We start from the raw sequence: 8,320 nt of genomic DNA, 5'->3' as shown, positions 1-8,320 counted from the left end.
CTACCTTGGCAGCTAACCAGGGGCAGGCACTAGGACCGCCCCGGCGCCCATAGGCAGCCACGCTTCACACAGCCTGTCAGCGGGACTGAGCCGCCTTTGCTGTTACACAAGAGAGCAGGCAGCAGCTGTAGCCGCTCAGCATCCTTCCCCCTTCCGGTCGATTGGAAGGTATTTACTTGCTATTTACCATTCAGATTTTGTACACCGGCGTGTGCCTGGAGTGTGCACTTAATCTGATGCTCTGTATGCTGTCCAGCACTTGTTGGGTTACTATATTATTTTGTGTTAATTTTCACAGCTGATGGAAGCAACAGTGCCATAAAGAAATGGGCTAGATATTTCCAGAGGCTGAAATCTGGAGGCATTTGGAGGTGTAAGTACATCGGTCCCAAATCTCTAACGTGCTGGCTGTGTCAGTTCTGTCTCCTGACCTTCTTCTTCCTCATTGAAAGAGCCAATGTGAGATGCCATTTGCATATTTCATTCATGAAGGAAAAGCACCAAGAGGGTGACAGAAACCACTAAGGATGGGCCTGAAACTCCACTTTGGAGTGGCTGCGGTTGCCTCTGCCAGCCTGTGGGTCTGGGAGAGGCGAAGCGGGGTTGGCAGCAGAGTTGTGATGGGAAAGAGGTTTTGCTCAGGGTTGCAGACTGCCTGGTTGTTTGCTGTCTGCTTTCTGTTTCCAAAGCTCCAAGATTGTCCTCTCTAATCACTGCCGTGGGGCAGTGTACGTCTGCTTATGCGTTATGTCTGCATTCCAGATACTGTTATCATCCATGTGGGCTGCCAGAAGGCTGTGAAGCCATTCTGTACCTCTCAGTGTAAAGCCATTGAAGAAAAATCTAGCTTGCTTTCGCTTGGCCAAACTATACTCAGTACTACAATTAGAAGGTTACACACAGAAACATTTGAAAAAAATAATAATTCAAGTTTCCCTTTCCTGTTCAGCAATTAATCTACCTATGTGAGATAAGGGAGTAGCTTGCGATTAGAAAACCCAAATGAAGAAGACTGCAGAGAAAATTGAATATTTTCTAAGTATTTTACTAATTAGTTGAAGATGCAACTTCATTGGATCAAAAGGTCTTTGAAAACTTTAAAAACTTTTAAAACCACATTTTTTTTTAGGTTAGATTATTACCTTAAAAATTAGATAAGATTTGGTAATAGGTAAAAATATTTAGATCAACCTATGAGATCAATTGTAATAGGCAAACATATTTAAAAATGAATAAAATGTTGAGTCATATTAATGGTCAATTCATAGGAATGTTTAAGATAAACAGTGCCATTACTTTATCTCAGGAAAGAAAATATCAAACTAAGACTCAAAGCAAGGCATCACTATTGAGAATGTGACTTTAGTGAAAAGTATTTTAAAATCACCTTCAAAAATAATTTTAATGGTTCAAATATTATATAGTTTAACTACATTATATGTGATATAATGCATGACCCTAAATAAGATTTCAAATTGTTTAAGTATTAAACTTTTAAAAATATAACTGTAGTTCTAAAACTCTTTTGTAGAGAAAAGAGGGGCAGAGGAGATGAGGGAGGGAGAATTGATTTATTTTATGTTTTTTAAATATTTTAAACATTCTCATTGAATATTTACTACGTACATTTTCTACTTGTATTTTAAAATATGTAACAAAAATGACAAATGATTACAACAATTCATTTGCAGCATCTTTAAAAGCAAATGAATATACGTATATAAATAAAGCGTGTGAAGACTGCTGTAGAATGTATCTCAAGCCTGGAAGAAATCTGTTTTGAAGATAATTCTTCAAAACAGAGGAAGTTAGGGAAATCAGATGGTGAAGCAAAAGTAACCTTTTACACTTATTTATAGTTGGTATAACAATGGGCTACAACTCCATTAACTTTGTGTTAATAAAGATTCTCCCTTCGTCTTTAATTTTTTCTCTCTATATTCCAAGTCTAGAAAGGTGACTCATTTCTTCAAATTAATACTTAGTTTTGGAAATATTTGCCCAACATATGATTTGCCGCCTTAGACTTCAGTTTTATGTCATACCCATTATATGGGTCTCATCATAAATCATTTAAAAATAACTTCATTATATGTAGAGTTGAAGATTCACTGAATTGAGTGATGATGGGAGGAAAGTTTTGAGAACATAGATCTTATTCAGAATTCAGTATTCTCAGAACCTGAACTTTCTTCCTAAATTTAATTCCTAAAATTAAGTCCACTGGCTAGACCTAATTGACTGAAGACAGGAGGAACCATGCACAGAAGTCTGGATTGCTGGCAAACAAGTGGGGCTTAAGCTGAAGAACAAAATGCAAAAGCTAAAACTGATTTGTTAAAGTGTGAAAGTAGTGATTATCTGGTGATTTTTATCCCTGAGGATAATCCCTTTATCCTTGAAAGGTCTCCCTGCCCAGGAGATCTTATTCCCTAGATTTAACAGATAAGAACAAGATAGATATTTCTTTGAACATACATGTTTTTATTTAAAAGAGATTAAGCAAACCAGCCAATCTGGTTGCACCGATTTCACCCTTGGCAGTGTGTTTTCTCTAAAGGGCATATTTCACATGAATAGGGTGCTTGGTAAGACATTTTAGGAAGAGATAGGAAAGGTGAGCTTTTACATTCTTGAAGCAGCGGGAAGGAGCTAATGTAAATTAAGGAACTGCCGCAGCCACACTTGTTCTGGCATTTCAGAGTGCTTTTATGTTGGTTTTCGGAGGACCTATGCTTTATGTAACAAACAATGTCTCCCAGTCAAAGCTCCAGAAAATGTGGTAAGTCAGCGGGGGGGTTCACTTCTCAGGAAACCACTTAGTGTTTTGTTAAAGATTTTTTTGAAAAGTAAAGAAATAACCAATAGTCCTTTTTTATTTGTCCTGAAAGATGATTACCACGCTAACATCCGTTTTTAAGAACCCGTTGGTCACATATGTAAGCCACAATAAGTGGGAATTATATGTAACTTGAGAATTTCTTTGAAATCTAATTATGATTTTCTCTTGTTCAATGAAGAACTTGAACGGAAAGGAAGGAACTTTTATCAGTGGATTGTCATGTCCACATCAGTTATAGTTGTGTGAACCAGGAGTAGGTTACTTTTGTGTTGTTGTTTTCCTGTTTGCAAAAGGGGTTAACGTATTCATATAGTTTGAGGGAAAAGGTTTTCTCGAAAGCACTTTTCAGAAATTGATTTTACTTGTAAAGAAATAAGTTTGTGGGTGAAGCAGAAAGCTTTTAAATATATGAGACTGAGCCTTTGAGTATAAAAGGCCAATTAACAATATGAAACATGTGCCATGCATTATTCATAAGCAGGTTTATCCAAAACGTTGTTTTCATTGTCCCTCCTGGTTCACACAACTATGAGTGATGTGGACACAGCCTCCACTACTATACTCTCATTCCTTTTCACTTACGCCTTTTATTTAAAGAGGGACGAAGTTAAAAACTCTAAGGAAACTGTCAATAAATATTAATCATGATTCAATAGATGTTTAAGTTGCAAATGAGCTAGTCCCCCAAATATAATGTAGTCACTATAGTTTGTACCTTGGAATCAGTGTAAATTTTATGGACAGAGCATTTAATATTTTTGCATTATTTCTGTTTAATAGATATTATTGGATTCTTCACTGTATGCCAGGTATACATACAGTGTTAGACAATAAACGAGGCACTTCCCACCACTCATGGTCTTCCTCATTGTGCAAAGGGAAATAGGCAACAAACAACTATCATAAACCAAACACCCTATTATTAGAATTCATTTAAAATTATTATTTAATTTATTACAAATTAAACAAAACAGAATGTATTCAATAGGTACTAATCTAAAAATTGGAAGAGAGTGCAATGGTAAAGAATGACTTGGTGACTCTGCGTGTGAAAAGGTGACACATGAGGGATCTGAGCATAAGAGGCAGCTAAGTAGTGAGTGGCAGTGTGCTGTGATGGAAAGAGAGCAACTTTGTGCTAATCTGCTGCAATTTAAATCCACTGTATGTCATTCCTAAGCCTTGAAATCTTGAGCTTTTTATTCCTTTGATAAAACCTTACAGAGTCTTAAGAATGATGAGCTTTATAGAGTTTTGAAAAAAAGTAAGTCGAATGTCCATGATAATATCTTGAGTGTCCATGACCATAATGACTTATAAAATGTTGCAACTTATTAATACACTACCTTAAATATATGAGTCAAAGAAACAACTATTGACCTATTTTATCACTCCTGCGCTCCTTTTCATAAATACTTTCGGTCTACCACATATTTGAGGGAGAGCATTGTTCCCGAGTCTTCTAAAGACCAACTCTCAATTAGGAGCTTTGTTCTATGCAGTTGTGGTTGACTTTTTGATCATCTGCTCAGAAACCACCAACATGGTGGTTGATGAGGTTTAATTAAGGTGCTATTCCTCCCAAGGAATGCTGGACTGAGAAGGTCATCTCTGAAGTGGTTAGGCACATATCCCCTGGCAGGACTGTGTTTACTGGGCTTGGCCTGTCAAACACAACTTCTTGAGATGTTCAGTGAGATGAACGTGGGCCTTTATAGTGTACAGCACAGGATTCAAGCTCAAGTTGAAGAAGCAAGTTCATTGATGAAGAAGGTAGTTCATTGATATTTGGAATGAGTCCCATCTAAACACTTTCAGAGTTTTGTCATCTCATCAGCACATAGCCATAAGATATATACTTGTACACAGCAACCATGTATATTCTCTGTATTTAAAAATTTATTTGTAAGGGGAAAATTGCTATGTGGTGATTTTTAAGTATTTTCCCCCTACTGCTCTTGACAATACAGCTATGTAGAATGGCAAAATTGCTCAACAATGTGTTCTCTTAGTCATTTCAAAGGAATACATTAATCCTGGATTATCAGCTAGATATATTTAAAGCTCCTATCAGACAGAATATATAAAAGCCTATTATACTAAGTGTCTGACCGATCGGTAGACAGTTTGGTCAACTGCTTGACCAGTGCTATGATGCACTCTGACCACCAAGGGGCAGATGCTCTGACTGATAGGTTAGCTTGCTGCTGGGGTCTGGCCAATTGGGACTGTGTGAGACAGGCTGGACATGCCTTGAAGCCCTCCTGGGGTCCCTCCCCGACCTCTAAAATATTTCTTCTAACTAATTTCCTTTCAATGTGCACGAACTCATGCACTAGCCCTCTAGTCCAAAAGAAGAAACTAAACTAAAGTCGAAGAATGAAAGGCAGTGAAATTGAAAAAAGGCATGCTTGTGGGAAATAATTCCCTGACAGACCTAGATCTGGCCAAGTTCCTGACTTTGTAGAAGATGGACTCCTCCAGAGCAGTAGCCACAGGCAAATTTGCAAACCTAGACTACAGTTCAAACCTGTGCAGGACCAGGAAAAAGCAAAGGTCCTCGCTGAGGGTGAACAACGCAGTGGAGAGGGTCAGATCGGCAAGTACAATTCAAGTTCATGAGATTTTGTGTTGCTAGTATTTATATCTGTCTGCAGCTCTGTCATGTTCATCTCTGTGTCCATGGAAATATAACTTATTCTATTTAGGTCTTGGTTTCTCTATTGCAATACACTGAATTTTAGTAATAAATGAATATCATTAGCTGAGAAATAAGTGTAATACATGTATATCTAACAGGTAGATAATTACCAAATGAAAGTTGGAGTATCAATAATCATAGTAGGCAAATACATTTTTTTGTCTATAAGTTTCTTATTTATTTATTTATTTTTGTTGTCTTAAGTTTTACATATGTCTCCTTTTTCCCCAATTAACCACCCCCCCCAAACCATTCCCACCCTGGGCAAGCCCCCACTGCCCCAAAGTCTGTGTTCATTAGTTATGCTAATATGCATGCATACAAGTCCTTTGGTGGGCAAATACATTTTAAAGCAGAACGCACAGTTAAGATTTAAAAGGGTTGTTAGCCCTGGCCAGTTGGGCTCAGTGGATAGAGTGTCAGCCTGTGGACTGAAGGGTCCCAGGTTTGATTCTGATCAAGGGCACATGCCTGGGTTGTGAGCTCAATCCCCAGTAGTGCAGGAGGCAGCCGATCAATGATTCTCTCTCATCATTGATGTTTCTCTCTCTCCCTCTCCCTTTCTCTCTGAAATCAATAAAAAAATATATATGTTTAAAAAAATAAAAAGGGTTGTTAAATAATGATTAAGTATACAATTCACCAGAAGATATATCCATCCTGAAATTGTAAGTACCTAATAACAGAATCCAAAATAGTATTAACATATATAAAACAAAGGGAAATTGACACATCCACAATCATAGTTAGAAGTTTTACCAAATTCTCTTAAAAACTGGCTAAAAATGAGAAAGGATAAACAATTTAATGCAATGGACTTATATGAAAACTGCAACCAATAAAATTATTTTTTAAACATACATAAACATTCTTTTTATACATAAGAATTTATAAGCACAAGATATAAAGTATCTTGTGGTTCAGTGGTTGAGCATCAACCCATGATTCAAGAAGTCACCAGTTCAATTCCTGGTCAGGGCACCTGACCAGGTTGTGGACTCGATCCCTAGTTGGGGATGTGCAAGAGGCAGCTGATAGATCTTTCTCTCTCATTGATGTTTCTATCTCTCTATCCCTTTCTCTTACTCTTTTCTAAAATAAGTAAAAACATATTTAAAAAAATCAGTATCATAGTTAACATGATTTAATCAGAAATTTATGTAGTTCAAATTAGCCTTATACAATATAAAAGGTAATATACTTCAGACTTGAAAATTTAGAAAATATTGTCTACTCTTAAAATAGTTATTAAATCTAATTTGATCCCATTAAAAAGCTTCACTTTTATTCATGCATCTCATGGGATTATTTCTAACCAGGCTCAGGGTACTGTGTTAGGGTTTAGGTAAAACAACCAGATTTCTGAACTCAACGCCCTTGAAATTTTCTCATTCAAATACATTTGCATAATAACCAAATAAATAAGTTGATTTATAATAAACCTGTGATTCAGATTCTGAGGCCAAATTTTTACTGGGCCTACTTTGATAGCTATTAGGACCTGTCGGTAAATCTTATTTTTAAGGTTAGAATTAACTCATTACTGGATTGAAGATGGTCTATATTGCAATATCCTATGTTTTTTAATAGAGAAAATGTTTCAATCACTGCATACAACAAATACCAACCAAATTCATTATTGATGGACTCTCAAAACGTGCATCATGAATATTGTAGGTGTTATATTTTTACCTATATTGTTTTAATTATTATCTTGCCTTGCACGTCTTTTATAAACTACTAGAGGCCCAGTGCATGAATTCATGCATGGGTGGGGTCCAGCTGGCCCGACAGATTGGGCCAGGCAGGCCAGGGGAAGGGGCCCAGGACCATTAGCAGGCTGGCTCTGCCCCCTGGTTGAACTCAGTTGAACTCTCGGTTGAGGGGACAATTTGCATGTTACCCTTTTATTATATAGAATTTTTTAAAACCTTAGAATGAAGAACTCTTTTTTAAAATATTTTTTTTATTGATTTCAGAGAGGAAGGGGGAAGAAGTGTGAGATGGAAACATCAATGTGAGAGAGAACTATTGATTGGCTGCCTCCGGCATGCCCCACACTGAGGATGGAGCCCATAATCCAGGCATGTGCTCTGACTGGGATTTGAACCATGACCTCCAGGTTCATAGGTCGACACTCAACCACTGAGCCATGCCAACTGGACAGAATAAAGGACTCTTTATTACTCTTTTTTTTAAAAAAAATAAATCTTTATTGTTCAGATTATTACAGATGTTCCTCTTTTTTCCCCCATAGCTCCCCTCCACCTGGTTCTCACCCCACCCCAGGTCCTTACCCCTACAACTATCCTCATCCATAGGTGTAAGATTTTTGTCCAATATCTTCCTGCACCCCAACCTCCTCCCCTCTGAGAATTGTCAGTCCACTCCCTTTCTATGCCCCTGCTTCTATTATATTCACCAGTTTATTCTGTTCATCAGATTTTTTATTGACTTAATTTTTAGATTCACTTGTTGATAGATATGTATTTGTTGTCACTTTGTTGTTCATAATTTTTATCTTTACCTTTTTCTTCTTCTTCCTCTACTTAAAGAACACCCTAAAATACAAAAAAATAAAATAAATAAATAAAAAAAACCTTATAACTCACTAACAAATGGTCTGTGCACTTAGGAAAACCATTTGGCAGTTCCTTATATGATTGTTAAGATCAAATTGTTAATCCTAGAGTTACTACATAACCCAGGAATTTTATTCTTAGGTACAATGCCCAAGAGAATTGAAAATATATGTCCTCACAAAAATGTACACACTA

The 8,320-nt window shown here is 36.9% G+C and overlaps 1 protein-coding gene across 1 annotated transcript in view; it reads left to right on the top strand.

Moving 5' to 3' along the window:
* Positions 1–94: 94 nt before the first annotated feature.
* Positions 95–8,320, top strand: part of RAB27B (RAB27B, member RAS oncogene family) — a 121,998-nt gene continuing 113,772 nt past the window's right edge. The window contains exons 1-2 of the mRNA XM_006764484.2: positions 95–168; positions 299–373. The gene's annotated coding sequence lies outside the window, so the exon portion shown is untranslated. The remainder of the gene's footprint in view (positions 169–298; positions 374–8,320) is intronic.

Source organism: Myotis davidii, unplaced genomic scaffold (assembly GCF_000327345.1).
Source record: "Myotis davidii unplaced genomic scaffold, ASM32734v1 scaffold38, whole genome shotgun sequence".
Classification (NCBI taxonomy): Eukaryota; Metazoa; Chordata; class Mammalia; order Chiroptera; family Vespertilionidae; genus Myotis; species Myotis davidii.
This window is presented reverse-complemented; position numbering and strand designations above follow the sequence as displayed.